Source organism: Henckelia pumila, chromosome 4 (assembly GCF_033568475.1).
Source record: "Henckelia pumila isolate YLH828 chromosome 4, ASM3356847v2, whole genome shotgun sequence".
NCBI lineage: Eukaryota > Viridiplantae > Streptophyta > Magnoliopsida > Lamiales > Gesneriaceae > Henckelia > Henckelia pumila.
The window spans coordinates 29,054,742-29,071,032 of NC_133123.1; the positions used below are offsets into that span (position 1 = coordinate 29,054,742).

At 27.9% G+C, this 16,291-nt stretch overlaps 1 pseudogene; it reads right to left on the reverse strand.

The window, feature by feature from the left end:
• Positions 1 to 10,689: 10,689 nt before the first annotated feature.
• LOC140866492 (WAT1-related protein At2g37460-like) lies at positions 10,690 to 12,475 on the reverse strand (annotated as a pseudogene).
• Positions 12,476 to 16,291: the final 3,816 nt, after the last annotated feature.

Genomic DNA, 16,291 nt, shown 5'->3' on the forward strand with positions numbered 1-16,291 from the left:
AAGCAAAATGATCTGCCACACACCATGACTAAAAATTCAATAGATATACTAAATCTTAATGCATAGATTGTTAAGATCAAAAATGAAAATGTTGAGATACAAGTGGAAAGTTAATAGTTAAAATTAGAAAATCTGAAGCTGACTGAACTGATAAACACTTGGAATAAGTCCTCAGCCATGCTAACTGAGATGCAGGAGTCCCAACAGCCTTCTGGAGACATAAGTGGTCTCGGATTTGGTGACAAGGACTGCAAACCAGTTGAGACAAGTACTCAATCATATCTGGATCGACAAGAACACTTCAAAATAAGTGAAATTTTTCAGGTCCAACATGATATATGAAAATTTAGAACCCAAGATTCATGTAAGTTTGACAATATCTCAATCAAATAATCTTTACCATCGTAGATTGGGATATGAAGAACATGAGAGTTCTAAGTCTAGTTGGATCAAGAACAAACCCGCTTGGTCTAGATTTGGTCAAATCAAACAATGCTCTGTGAAGGTACATCATTGACATCTTATTTCAAAAATACATCAGTTCAGAAGAGATATTGAAGGCCTAACTTGCAAATTCATTCTAGACAGACACCTCAAATGCACACACAACCATATACATGCATATCATACACATCACCCACATATCTGTTTATGCACAACCACAGTGGAAACAAATTGTTGTGTCGATTACTTTCTATTGAACACAAATACAAAAAACCAGTATCCATTTGATAAGTACTCACTTTGTTAGTTGACATATTTTTGCACAAGTGCATTTCTTGGTCAATTAACAGAGATACGCGAGAAAGACCATAGCTCAATTGCTAACCCTACTGAACTCACCACTGAAGATTCCAGCAGAGGTCTACACCAGTAGAAATAGAGCAGCAATCAACGATAAATCGATCCTGACTTATATATATATATATATATATATATATATATATATATATATATATATATATATATATATATATATATATATATATATTAGAACATGTATAGTTTAAAAATCAAAATTACATTTTTCCATTCATGAGAAAACAATAAAAGAAATTCACACAAAAATAAAAATTTTGACAAATAAATTACATTTTTCCATCCATGAGAAAACAATAAAAGAAATTCACATAAAAATAAAAATTTTGACAAATACGCTAACCACCACAATATATAGAAATACTCCCTCTGTCCCAATTATATTGTCCACGTTTCCTTTTTTGTTTGTACCTAATATATAGTCATATATCATATTTAGTAATATTTTTTTACACTTCTTTACTAATATACCCCTATTAACTACACCTTGAAAATTGTGCAATCATTTTTTAATACATTAAATAGGGATAAAATAGGAAGTTTATATAAAATTTGCTTTTCCAATACATTTTTCTTAATCTGTGTGAAAGTTCAAAGAGGTCAACATATATGGGACGGAGGGAGTAAAATATAAACAGTGACAAATGATTATCAACTAAAATTATCTAATGTAACAAAATTATCTTAGTAATTCAAAATAAAACCACAAAAATTATTCATTAAATTTGATATTTAATTATGTTTTCGTCAAATTATAACTTCTTCTGGATTTTGGGTACCTTTCCTGGTTTGCCATAGAATTACATATTATGAATAGTTAATTTTATATTGGAACGGATATTTTGTGAATTAATATTCAATTTCATGCGATCATTAAATTTTAATTTTTAGTCTGATATCTTTGTTTTTATGGTAATTTTAGTCATTTTTTTGACATAGTACTCAAATGGAACAAATATACTGTTGATGAAGCATTGGCTTGTAAAATGTTACATTATCACTACCAATGAAATAGGACGAAAGTTTCAAAATATAAAAGTTTTAGGGCTAAAACTGAAATGTGATAACATAAATGACCAAATTTAAAAAATAACATAATTATAGGATAAAAAAATGCAGTTTCCTCAAAAATAATAAGTGTTTAAAATTTACTGTTAAGAGAAAAATAACGCTCTCAATTTTGTATGTGAAAATTTTAAGTTAATATAATTACTCAATCTAAAAATTAATTAATCGAAGATATATTAAAATACAAAAGAAGTTAATAGATTAACACAAATGCTTTGTAATTAGGGATGACATTTTTAGATAAGAGAAAAATATATTTGAAACAATCTTCATCCGAGAAAAAATAACTGTATTTTATGCAAATTACGTTTCTTCGTAATAATATTAATTCTAAATATTAAAATATTTTAAAAAGACAATTTAACAAATTTTAATAATAATATGTTAACCAATAGTAATAGTTATTATTAATATAGTGTAGATCGATAATATAGTTTAAAATGTGTATTTTTTTAAGTAATAATAGTAATAGTAAGAATATAATCAATGCAACAATGAACAATTAAATTAGCTTTATTAAATTGTGAAAAATGACTTAAAATACCCCCTTGGCTTTTCATATTACAAATGAAGCAATAATTTAGATAAGGACAATTAAGACTATTCACAAATCAAATTCACATATTTATAGATAGTATAGATAGTATAGATATAGATATAGATATATTGGAACAGATATTTTGTGAATTAATATTCAATTTCATGTGAGCATTAAATTTCAATTTTTAGTCTGATATCTTTGTTTTTATGGTAATTTTAGTCATTTTTTCGACATAGTACTGAAATGGAACAAATATACTGCTGATAAAGCGTTGGCTTGTAAAATGTTACATTATCACTACCAATGAAATAGGACGAAAGTTGCAAAATATAAAAGTTTTAGGGCTAAAACTGAAATGTGATAACATAAATGACCAAATTTACAAAAATAACATAATTATAGGATAAAAAATGCAGTTTTCTCAAAAATAATAAGTGTTTAAAATTTACTGTTAAGAGAAAAATAACGCTCTTCAATTTTGTATGTGAAAATTTTAAGTTAATATAATTACTCAATCTAAAAATTAATTAATCGAAGATATATTACAATACAAAAGAAGTTAATAGATTAACACAAATGCTTTGTAATTAGGGATGACATTTTTAGATAAGAGAAAAATATATTTGAAACAATCTTCATCCGAGAAAAAATATCTGTATTTTATGCAAATCACGTTTCTTCGTAATAATATTAATTCTAAATATTAAAATAATTTTAAAAGACAATTTAACAAATTTTAATAATAATATGTTAACCAATAGTAATAGTTATTATTAATATAGTGTAGATCGATAATATGGTTTAAAATGTGTATTTTTTAAGTAATAATAGTAATAGTAAGAATATAATCAATGCAACAATGAACAATTAAATTAGTTTTATTAAATTATGGAAAATGACTTAAAATACCCCATTGGCTTTTCATATTACAAATGAAGCAATAATTTAAACAAGGGCAATTAAGACTATTCACAAATCAAACTCACATATTTATAGATAGTATAGATATAGACTAGTTAGGTTAGTGTTAAAAGTGTTTGAAAATGTAACTACCAAATTATCTTTTAAAAAAATAAATATAAATTTATGAATTGTTAGGGGTTATTTTTTAGGAAAAATTGTAATTTTAGTCATGTAAGAATAATTAGTTTTAGATTTTAGTCTTATAATTTGTCAAAGTTCAATTTTCGTCCTATAACTTAGGTTTTTTTTTTTTTTTGTTTTGGTAATTTTTGTTTTGCCTGCAACCATTAACTCGATCAAACATCATTTATTTAATACAAATAGTCTTTTACCTGACACTATGGCGAGAATAATACATATATTATACACATTAAAATCCATATAAGCAAAAAAAAAAAAAACAAAACAAAACAAAGAGGAAAATAATCAAAATGACCCCACTACTAAGATGATAAAAATATGTCGTTTACCTTATTTGTTTAGGTAGTTTTTAATGTGTAATATAAGTTTTATTTTTGTCATATAAATTATGTTGAGCATTGGTGGTTTCGGTCAAGCAAAGAAACAAAAAAAAGTGAGTTATTACGTGAAAATCAAACTTCGATAAATTATACATTTAAAACCCAAAACATATTAGCTTGTAAGACTAAAATTACATTTTTTTTTGTGATACCAAATACATTGTCATACCATACTTAATGATCTATCGGTGCTGTCTTTCGGGTGGCAGACGAATACTACCAGATCATATTGCAAATCAATTGATTTGATATGCAAATATGATCTGATCCATTAATGCTGACAGACGGGCACTACAAGTTTGTTAGCATCGACCTATCCGTATGTAATTTATAGTCATATAAATGAGTGATTACGTGCGAAGATAAAATATATACCAAAATAACACATACATCCGTTTTCTTTTGTTTTTTTGGAAACAATATACATCCATTTTCATATGGTCTAATGAATCTTACTCTCCAAAACCTACTTCCGCACTAATCTTTGTTTCGTAAAGATGATAAACTTTGATTGTTTCACTTGTTTGTTGTTTGACTCGTTTATTGGGAATAGAGATTGTTTTTTTTTTTTTTTGAATTTATCCTGTTTGAACTTGAATAGAAGTCTCACGCCTCCCCTTAAGATAATCAGCAAGAGCGAGATATTGATTATGAAAATTACTTAAATCTCCCTCAATGTATATCTATATACCTATACATATATATAATATATATATATAAATATAAATATAAATATAAATATAAATATAAATATGTAAAAAGCCCACAACTAAAATCCCCTTCATCCTCGGCAAAAGAAAATGGAAAGAGAAACGGCTCTTGAATTGTTGGCTTCAAATTGAAAGTGACACCGACGATAAACATTATGGATAGAAATTTTCAGTCCGGAATTTCAAATGGGCTAAAGGTCAAATCTCATGTATTCTACAGTTGATTTTCATGGTGTACATATATTTTGCATCCATTAAAAAATAAATTTATTTAAACCAAATACTTCGTAAAATATTGAAAATGCACACTTCTCTCATGTGAAATTTTAATAGACATCTTTAACCCTGAAATTTTATAAAATCAGACACGTGCCCATTCATATGAGTTATTGTTGCGCACGTGTCACTCATGTGACTGGACAAATATTTTGATTTTTTTTTTGCACTAAATACTCTTGCGAAATATTAAAAATACATATTTGACTCCTTGAATGTATAATTTTTAAATCTATTCAAACCATTATATACAATTTCAGTAAGATCCAATTATAAAATAATATCTTTCAAATATTTTTCATTTTATTGATTTTTATTTTTAATTTATTATTATTAATTAATTTGTTTATTTAAAAAATATTATTACTTTATCTTGCTATCATTATTTTATTAAACTCACTTAGTATTTTCAAATTTTATATTAAATATGCATTCATAAACAAATATTTAAATACGTAAAAATACCAAAATATTGAACTAATTAAAATGATGAGTTCAAACATATCACTTTTTTTTTATTTAGAACTATATAATATTGAATTAAAATCTAAATTATTGAGAAGATGAATTGCACAATTTATAATAAATAATAAAAAATAAAATAGTTATATAATGATAAAATTTACTATTAATTTTAATTGAATAAAATAATATTTTTAATTAAATAACTATGCAAAATATTAGTTATTTTATCTGAAAAATATATTTTAATGGTAAATTTTATTATTATATAACCACTTTATTTTTTTTTTATCATTTACTGCAAATTTGACAATAAATATTCTCGAAAAATTTATATTTTGGTTCAATACTATATAGTTCTAAATTAAAAAAATAATATTGATGAACTTATCATTTTGGTTCAATACTATTGTACTTTTAGGTGTTTAAATACTTCTTTATGAATGCATTTTTAATGGAAAAATTGGAAACATGAAGCGAGTTTAATAAAATAATGATAGCAAGATAAAATAATAATATGTTTTGTATAAATTAATTAATAATAATACATTTGAAATAAATTAATTAAATTAAAAATATTTGAAAATTGATTTTTATTAAAATTGTGCATTATGATTTGAATAGATTAAAGTTTATACTCTTAAGGGGTCAAATATTTTTTTTAATATTTCACAGGGATATTTGGTGTAAAAAAAAAAAACCAAAATGTTTGCCTAGTGGCATGAATGGCGCGCTCGCAACAATCACTTATATGAAGTGACACGTGTGCTAATTTATAAAATGTCAAGGTTGAAGATGTCTATTACAATTTTACAGATGAGAAGTATGCATTTTCAATATTTCATAGGGTATTTGGTGCAAATAACTCTTTAAAAAAATATAACAGATGAACAAAGATCAGAACAAAAAAAGACCAACGAAAACATTAATTCCACGATTGATGATGCTTATTTCTACTGATGTGCACCAAAGCTTCATATCACAAGCACCATATATATGATATCTATTACTATATATTATGTAAGAGCTTTTGGTCTCTTGGTATGCCAATAAATTGAAAAAATAAAAGAAAAATTGTTCCCTCCACTATCTCAATTTTTTCCCTCCATTTTGCTTTATTTTTTTTTTTAATATTTAACTATTTCTTTTCTTTTATCCTCAATTTTGTATTTAATATATAATACAAACATTTTAATTGATAGTTTTAATTGATATATAATTTTAGTATAAAAACAAACTATTTAGCACGCAATGCGTGCAACGAGATGCTAGTAATAATGATCGTAGGTAGCTATTTTTTTTTTTTTTTTGAGAGGAGGTAGCTATTTGTTATGAAACAAGTACAATCACCATATGTATGATGATTGTAGGTAGCGATTTGTTATAAAACAAGCAAACAACCATTTTCCTAACTCTTTCCACACAAACTCCGATGCAAGACTCTTTTAGGTAGTGTTTGAGATAGCTTTAAATCCGATCCATGACTCTTTTAAATAGTTTTCGAGAAAGCTTCTATGAAAAAAAATAAAAAAACTGAAAAATGTTTCCTAAAATAATTTAAATTCAAAATCATGATGGTAGATTATGGTAGTTATAATATTCTGATATGAAAAGATATGCATAATCTCATACGTCTGAAGATTAATTTATGGGTTAATTTTTTATTTTTAAAATTTGGATTAATATGTGAAATTAATCTGTTGATTTAAATTAAAAAATGTTAATTGTAAATTCTAATTTCATTTTTTTAATATAGAAATTCTAATTTCTAGAATTAGTTTTTTGTCTTTCGGGAAGTTGGATTAACGGATGGTTTTAATGATTCCGAACCATGATTGAATTTAAAATTATAGACAAGGATAGTATTAAAGATTAACTATGTAATCTAAAATACTTAAAATATAGAAAAAAAAAACTATTGAATTTAAAATATAGATAGATGTAGTACTATATATTAAAAAATTTGATATTTTAGGAAATAGTAAAGGAAAAAAAAATTTGTCCAATAATTTGTCCATTTTTTGGTTTTGATCAATTAAATTTTCAAAGTTTGGTTTTGGTATATTAACTTTTATTTTTGTGATTTTGGTCGAATTGTTGATGTGGCGGCTTGACATGTCATCATTTTCCAGTGTCATATCAATATTTTTCGGTGCCACATAAGCAGTTGAACCAAAATAACTGAAAATTAAAATTTAGTGTACCAAAATAAAATTTTAAAAATTTAATGGACCAAAACTTTAAAAATGGACAAGTTAGTGGACAAAAAAACTATTTTCCCAATTGAGAAATTAATTTTAAATTGCCAATAAGAATAAGAATTACCTATAATTAAGTATCGTTTTTTTAGGTAAAAATTAAAAATTCGCATTAGTATAAATTCATTTTGGAATTCACTTAATTAATTGAAAATTAGTTAATAAGAGTGCAAATTTTTAATTAAATAGTAAGATGGTAAAATTAAAAATAATAATTAATGATTCATTTGGATATTATTGAAACTTAGTTCCATGTAGGCTTCAACTCTAACAGAATCAAGTCACACAAAAATTTTACATTCTCAATGTTAGCTAGCATCATCAGTAATGAGCTTGCGAGATGTGGATGATCAAGATCATAGGATCATAAAGCTAATCAAATGAATGTTTGACTTCATAGAAATTCCAGGTTTTATATTATGTGACAAAATAAATTTGATTTTTATAACTCTTTGCTTTATTGTTATATATACTTAGTTTGTATGATACACAGGATAGATAACAGTAAGACAATTTTATATTTTTTTCAAAAAATAAAATTAAAATGTGTATATATAGATCCACTAATTTTTTTTTCTAGAATAAGAAATTACAAATAAGTATCTTTTTTTTAGGTGATGAAGAAAAATTGGGTTAGTGTAAATTCATTTTGGAATTCACCAAATTAATTGAAAGTTAGTTACTAAGAGTACAAATTTTTAATTAAATAGTAAGATGGTAAAATTAAAAATAAGAATGGTTCACTTATATTGGATATTATTGTGAATTGTACGTGATCTTTTATTTATTTGATATTTTAGATGTATCATAATTAAAAGATTATTATTATATATATATATATATATCAACAATATAATATATTATCCCGTAATATTTTATGTGAGGTAGAATATTATCTTATATATCAAATTACATTTTGAGTGGTTAGGTCACACCATACAAATTTCTTGAAGCATGACGAGTGTTTCCTAGTATTTAGGTCCAACAAGAATCACGGAAAACCTATTTAAATAGATCAAAGCAGTGCAACAAGAATCACATCACACGCACGATAAACATATTAATTGAAGATCGAAGGAGTTAAAGGAGTCGGGAAAATCAATCTTCAGGTATATCAAATACTTGATTTTACATGCAATTGTCCAACAGTTCTTGACCATAATTGATTTGTGATATCATATTCTGATTTATTAAAGAAAGAGTAAGACATGTTATTGATATATTTTATCCAATTGTTATGTAGTGAAATCCCGACACGGTATATTTTATAAATAGCCATAATCATAATTTATATTAAAAATCCAATTCCGTCGTCTGTTCCATATATGATTCTCCCGACGGCCTATATTTTTTGTCAATATGAAAATCTCAAAACTTTTCATTTTTTTGGAAAATTTTCAACACGTTATTGCACTAAGATAATATGGTACTAACTGTCGATTTTATGTGCTTTTCAGTTATTAACCATGTTCTAAAGCTTCACCATTAATTTGATTATAGGAAATGACTCGTCGTACTCGTATTGGAGTTCCCCTTCGCATGTCCTGACTATCCTTTGAACACAAGAAAGACGTGATCAGGGACCTAAGGATTAAACTGGCTAAAGAAAGATTGGAGAAACATGCAATGTGGAAATGAATGGAGCTCTTGGAAAATAAGATGAAACATCTAGCACAAGAAATGGAACAACTTAAAGAACGCTACTCGAACGCTACTCTACTCGGAGCTGCTTGAAGACATCAACACAAGCCGAATCAAAGAAAAAGTTCCGCGTGACGAGGACATTAAGCGCTACACTACCTACCTTACTGAGGCGGACAAGCAACATGAGAAAAATAAAGAGAAGGTAGAAGTTTGATGAGTCCGTTTGTTTTTGGAGGAACAAAAAACCTTATCCTCCTAGTAGGCGTTCTTGTACTTTCCCACTAATTGGTTGATCTTTTATAGTACTTGGTTCGGTTTTATGGGTTGGTGCATTTGATGGAAATGGACTACAACCCATAAAACCGAACCAAGGACTACAAAATCAGGCATGACTCCGGTTGCGGATATGTAAGAAAAAATGTATGTTCATGTTGTTCAACCAAGTGGTGGGAATTACAAGAACGCCTACTAGGAGGATAAAGCTTTTTGTTCCTCCAAAAAACAAACGGACCGATGTTATATGCTATGTTCATAAATAAATTATGCAAATTATCTCCCTCTTTGATCAGAAAACCTATTGGCACAGTTGGGTGTATATGACAATTGATACAAGCTCGTCCTTTGGATGATTCTGTTGGTTGGTAGTTTTATTGGCAACTTTATCAAGATTAATGCTAGTCCAAAATCCACTAAATGATATATTTCTTGCACCCATGAATTACGTACGTCCCTCTCCACACAATTACTGAGTCCGCAGTTAAATGCAATGCGAAGTGCTTGAACAGAAGCCGAATATGCATGACACAATCAAAATTTACATGTTGTGCAACATAACATACCAGACGAGGAAAACAAGCTCATTGTTTGAACGCGCACGAAGTCTACATATGGAAACATTATATGTGTTCATCTTTAATCGGCTTATATCAAGAAACTTAGTTCCATCTAGGCTTCACCTCTTACAGAATCAAGTCAAAAAATTTTACATTATCAATGTTAGCTAGCATAGGATAATAAAGCTAATCAAATGAATGCCTAACTTCAGAGAAATTCCAGGTTTTATATTATGTGACAAAATAAATTTGAAATAAATTTGATTTATTATAACTTTTTGCTTTATTGTTATACTTTAGTTTGTATGATATACAGGGTAGATAACAGTAAGACAATTTTATTTTATTTTTTCAAAAAATAAAATTAGAATGTGAATATACTCACTAATTTTTTTTCTAGCATGAAAATATATATGGGCCTCGAGAAGGTCAGGAGATTCAAATTTCAATGAAGCCCAATATTTTACGTGGGAGAAACACTTAATGTGTTTTTTGTACCACAACATCTAAACATCTCGTTGAAAAATTCTGTTCTTTAGAATCTCTTATCGAACATCTTAACATAGATGAAATTCATTTAATTTTTTCCAAAGAAAACTAGTATCTGTTTTCCAAGAATGATAATGGCAAACTTCGAATCATAACCAAGGAGATTAATGGTGGTAAAACTCAGGGGGAAGAGGGGCGGTTTGGCGGCGGCGGGTTGTAGCTCCTGCTCGACGGAATGAGTACTCCTTTGGGGGGGTGGTCAACTGGTAGGTCCACGTTCACATCTGGCTTGTCTTCTTGTTTACCCCATATAACCAGATATAGCCCAATTACTATCACCACTGCACCTATTACTCTACACATGCACTCCAAATAATTATAATCTTTTCTCCAAAAAATGATTTTGGAGACAAAATGCAAAGTTGAGATTTTACGTACCTTCCTAAGTACATTTGCTCAGATAGTATGAGAGGGCTCAAGGCAGCCACAATGACCATATTCAGCGGGCTGAATGCCGTCGCAAATACCGGATCTCTTTCACTGATCACCATCCCTTGGAGATAATATGCAATGCCGGAACAAAATACACCCTACATATATATATAGAAAAGCACACATGCATTTTATAATTCCTAGTGTCACAATATCAGATATCATGAAAATATTAATTGATGAGCATGATATTATTTCAATACATGATATGTATCACATACACTGTAGGCAGCAGCAAAGAGCTTAGCATCCCATTGTATAGACCAAGCTTTGAAGTTATTCCTCTCCATCACAAGCGCGACTACCGCGCCCTCCGCGCGCGGCTCCCAACAGGCATACCCAAGCAGTGAGAGACAGTTCCGCCGGGTATGTTCTCAAAACAAATGTCTAGAAATATACCCTTTTGAGTATAATTCAGTTAATGAACTTTCCACACACATATATATATATGTAACTTTCTTAACCTGCAACAACACGAAGCCGGCCCAACCCAAACATCCAACGACGATCATGACACCGCCCTTGATCCAATGATGAGGAGTTGATTGGCCTTGTTCATGTTCATGGCTACTTTTCCGCGGGTGGCCGATCGTCGGCCCTTGCAGTAAGGTCATCATCATGGCTCCCCCAACACTGACTAGAGTTCCAAATATTTTGGCTTGGCTGTGCATGATCCTTATCTTTATCTTCTCCATCCTACACATGTGTAGTTGGTGAATTTTCACTAAATTTTATATGTTTTAAGTATATCAAGAGTATTTGTTCACTATATTTACTTGTACAAAACATTAATCACCTCAATAAATATGCCATGATGAAAGTCATGGCCGGAAGAACATTTGACATGGCAGCAGCAAAAGTGGCTGTTGTGCATGTACTTCATCCCCAATAAATATAGGATTTGACCAATCACAGGCCTGTTCTTTATTAAATTATATATGATCAAATAATGATGGTTTTGCATAAATATAAGAAAAATAAATTTACTACTTCAAGTCCAATAGAACTATAGCTTACTCCAGAAGACCGAGACATATTAACTTGATAAAATTAGATGCAGCCATCTTTGACCTTTTTTTCCTGCACAACAATAACATATAACTTTCTCTTTAATATAATTCTGCTAGAATTCAATAAAACAATATTTGCGACTATATATTATACAAATCGAAAATGGAGATGCATATATGTTATAAGCTCAACCTTTCTATAACAAGTGCAAAAGGCGCGATGACGATCATGGCGATCACGTGCCGATAAACAACGAACACATAGATGCTCATGTTTTTGTTCAATGCAATCTTGGAAATGATATCCATTCCCGCAAGCCAAGCTTGCATAAAAAGACTAATAGGAATGGCTTCAGCTGCTGGAACAAAATGTTTTTGTTCATCTTCATTGTGAATGCAAGTTGAAAGTGTGTATTCGTGAGCCAAAAAAATGTTGTTGTAGTGAATAAATTAAATACGTTTAAATTCAAAATCATGATGGTAGATTTTGGTTGTTATATTCTGATATTAAAAGATATGCATAATCTCTTACGACTGAATATTAATTTATGGGTTAATTTTTTTTATTTTTAAAATTTGGATTAACATGTGAAATTAAACTGTTGATTTATAATAAATCTAAAAAAATTGTTAATAGTAAATTCTAATTTCTAGAATTAGTTTTTGGTCTTGCTGGATTTGAATTAACGGATGATTTTAATAATTTTGGGTAATCTCATTTTTTATTTTATTTTTTGTAATCTCATTCATAATTAGAAAAAATATGTCAAAAATATTATATTATCTTTCTATATTATAGGTATGAATTGGCAGACCCCATTTAATGAAATTTTTTAACTTATTTCGGTTGAAATAATTTAATGGTTTAATGACTATAAAAATTTACAAATTATAATAATATTTGAATAATAAAGCAGCGTACGTCGATCCTCGTACGATCTGATGTCTTTGTTTTTCTTATTAATTTTATAACCTGATATGAATTAAGGAGAAATCCAAAATTTGATGCATGCTTTGTGAATCGTGATCTGAAATTAGCTATGAACTTCACAATGTGATGCTTTGTTAATTGTGGACTAAGATTAGTTTACGAAAAGTTATGCTATGCTCTCTGATTTTAGTGTAATCTCGTGAAATGTAACTTATTTAATTAGTACATCAGAAATCCCAGAGAAAAATTCTAAACTGCTGCAAGGTGTTTAAATTTCAAAAACTTGGATTAGATATTAATATTGTGAACTGTTTTTTATTTTCGCGATAAATCAAAACCTAAACCGCGATAATTCAGCTTGTCGTAACTAAGGAGAGTAATTCAAAGTTTCTCGATTTATTGATTATTCGCGAGCAAAAATCTTTTTTTTTGTCCGTTAACATATTTATTTTTCAGTTTTGATATGTTAATTTTTCAAATTTTAGTTTTTATATGTTAACTTTAATTTTGCGATTATTTTGATCTATACAAACATAATAGCCTAACAAATCAGCATTTTTTAAAATTTAAATTTATATCATTATTTTACGGTATCATATCGATAGTCAATAGTCGGACCAAGTAAGCAAGTATTCGTTCCTACCCCGTGACAGGGCATTTATATAATAAAAGAACGTGGATTTAAATATAATATTATATTGGTTTTTTTTTTTTGAGGAAATATTATATTGGTTCATGAAAGAGTGTAAATGTGTAATTGCTCTTCCTAAAATTTAATATGATACAGGCTGGCATGAAGTGACGAGGCCATGCACGCATATTAACATTTTGTTTGCCACTTCTTCTCTGCATTTACTATAACACATGCTTAGATACAAACATATGTTGGTAAAAAAAAATTAAAAAAATAATACTAAATAATGAAATTTGACTATATGGCGATAACAGATCCGGTGACTATTTGTTTGAGACGAATAAATATTTTTAAAAATAAATTAGAGGATAATTTCAAAAATAAAATATGTTTCAACTTTCAACCATATATTCTACTAATAAAGATAATGAAAATCGTTAGATATAGCTTATCTCCTCTAATTTTAAATTTTAATACTGCGGATCATATAGAGTTGACCTTCTGTCAGCCTATTCCTTGGCAATCCTATCGGCCAAATCAAAAAGCGGTACCTTCGATCCAACCCATGAGTATTACTCACGGCGTACATGACAATCATTGGTTGGTTTAAATCATGTGGGTTTCACTGAATTATATAGAACTCACATGATTTGAACAAATAAAATACATATAGGGGTGATCACAGTGTGGTTTGGGTGGTTTTCTCACTAAATTCAAACCAAATTGTGATGTACGGTTCGGTTTGAAAAAAAAATTAATTGCGGTTTTTTATATAAAAGTACATATACGATTTCGGGCGGTTTCAGACGGTTATACGGTTTTTTCTTTGAACAAATAATGATAAAAAAAACTTACGAACAAAAGATAAATTTAAATAAAATAGAAGCTAAAATTAAGTTAATAATACTAATAATAATAAATAAATAAATAAATAAATAAATAATGAACAATAATGTCTTTCAAATGAAAATATAATCTAAATTATGCAAAATAATATTATAGAAGAAAACAATAATGGAATCATGCAATCTTATAGTTCAAAACAATATCAATCACAATGAAATAAACTAACATTTTAACAAATAACTGATATTACTTATTTCAAAAAATATTTGAAGTTTTCAACAAAATTTCCAAGGAAAAAAATACTTATGGTTGACAATTGAGAAAGTATAATGAATTATTTGACCACGGTTAAAGTAGTGAGATAAAATTAAATTTTATTTAATATTTAATTTTGCTCATATACTAATTTTTTTATTTATAAAATAGTTTTAATTTTTTTTTTCAGCCTCCAAATTTTTTTCTCAAAAGTGCATGCATCATGAATGAGAATATAACAAAATTAATGGAAATGTGAAATAATATCATTAATTTTTAATTCCTCAAGTTTCGTTTATTATATTTAAGTTTTTATTTTATAGCATCATGAATTTAATATTATTATTTTGAACATTGTGTAAAATTGAGTCAAATTTGAACAAAAACTCTAAAAAAAATTATGTTTTATTTACTAGTTGTTTAATGTTAAATATATAATAAACAATATAAAACTCGATCATAAATGGTACTCCCTCCGTCCCATATATGTTGTCTTATTTTAGTTTTCATACGAATTAAGAAAAATTTATTAGGAAAGTAAATTTTATATAAACTTCCTATTTTATCCCTATTCAATCTATTAAAAAATGATTGCACAATTTTCAAGGTGTAGTTAATAGGGGTATATTAGTAAAGAAGTGTAAAAAAATATTACTAAATATGGTGTATGACTATATATTTGGGACAAACAAAAAAGGAAACGTGGACAATATAATTGGGATGAAGGGAGTAAAACACTACGCGATGCGGTCGGCACGGTTTTTCATTCAAATTGCCACCACACCATTATATGCGGTACTGTTTGATTGTTTATTTTTCAATCGCGATTTTAGTCAAAAAATTACAATTAGCGGTGTGATGCGGTTCGGATCGGTCGATTTGAGCGTTTTTTTTATAAAGTTTGATCACCCCTAAATACATTCACCTATCACATGGGGTAATACCCATGGAATAGGTTGGAATTTTCCTCAAAAGCCATTGGACGACCAAAGATTTATCTCATATCCCCTATTTATTAAATAAAAAATAAAAAAATAATAAATGAAGAAAATGAAAGATACGAAGAAAAAGACAAAATGATAATCAATTACTTTATATTGTTTATTTAGGATTTTTTAGATTTTGTTAAAAAAAATTCACTTTTAATTTCTTACTATAATCATAATGATTGTTGAATCATTGGCTAAAAGTCATAGATGGTATGTTGATATATGGATATGGTTTCTATTGTTTTTCATTAACTTCATGATATCGTAGGTTGGTTGGGTTGAAATTTTCCAACCTTCTAATTAAATTGGTATGTTATTAATGGATGATAATCAATTAGTCTTTCTCTTGGAGACCCATAAGGCCTAATCTATTTCGATAACTCTATGTTCATCTACTTACTTTTATCTATTTATTTGTTACGTGATGGCGACATAATTCTAAACCCGAATAAAATCAAAGATTATATTTCAGTTAATTAATAACTAACATCGGAGAACATTTGTCGGGACATTAGATATATAGTGCCATTGTTGTCAAGTACTCAAGTTA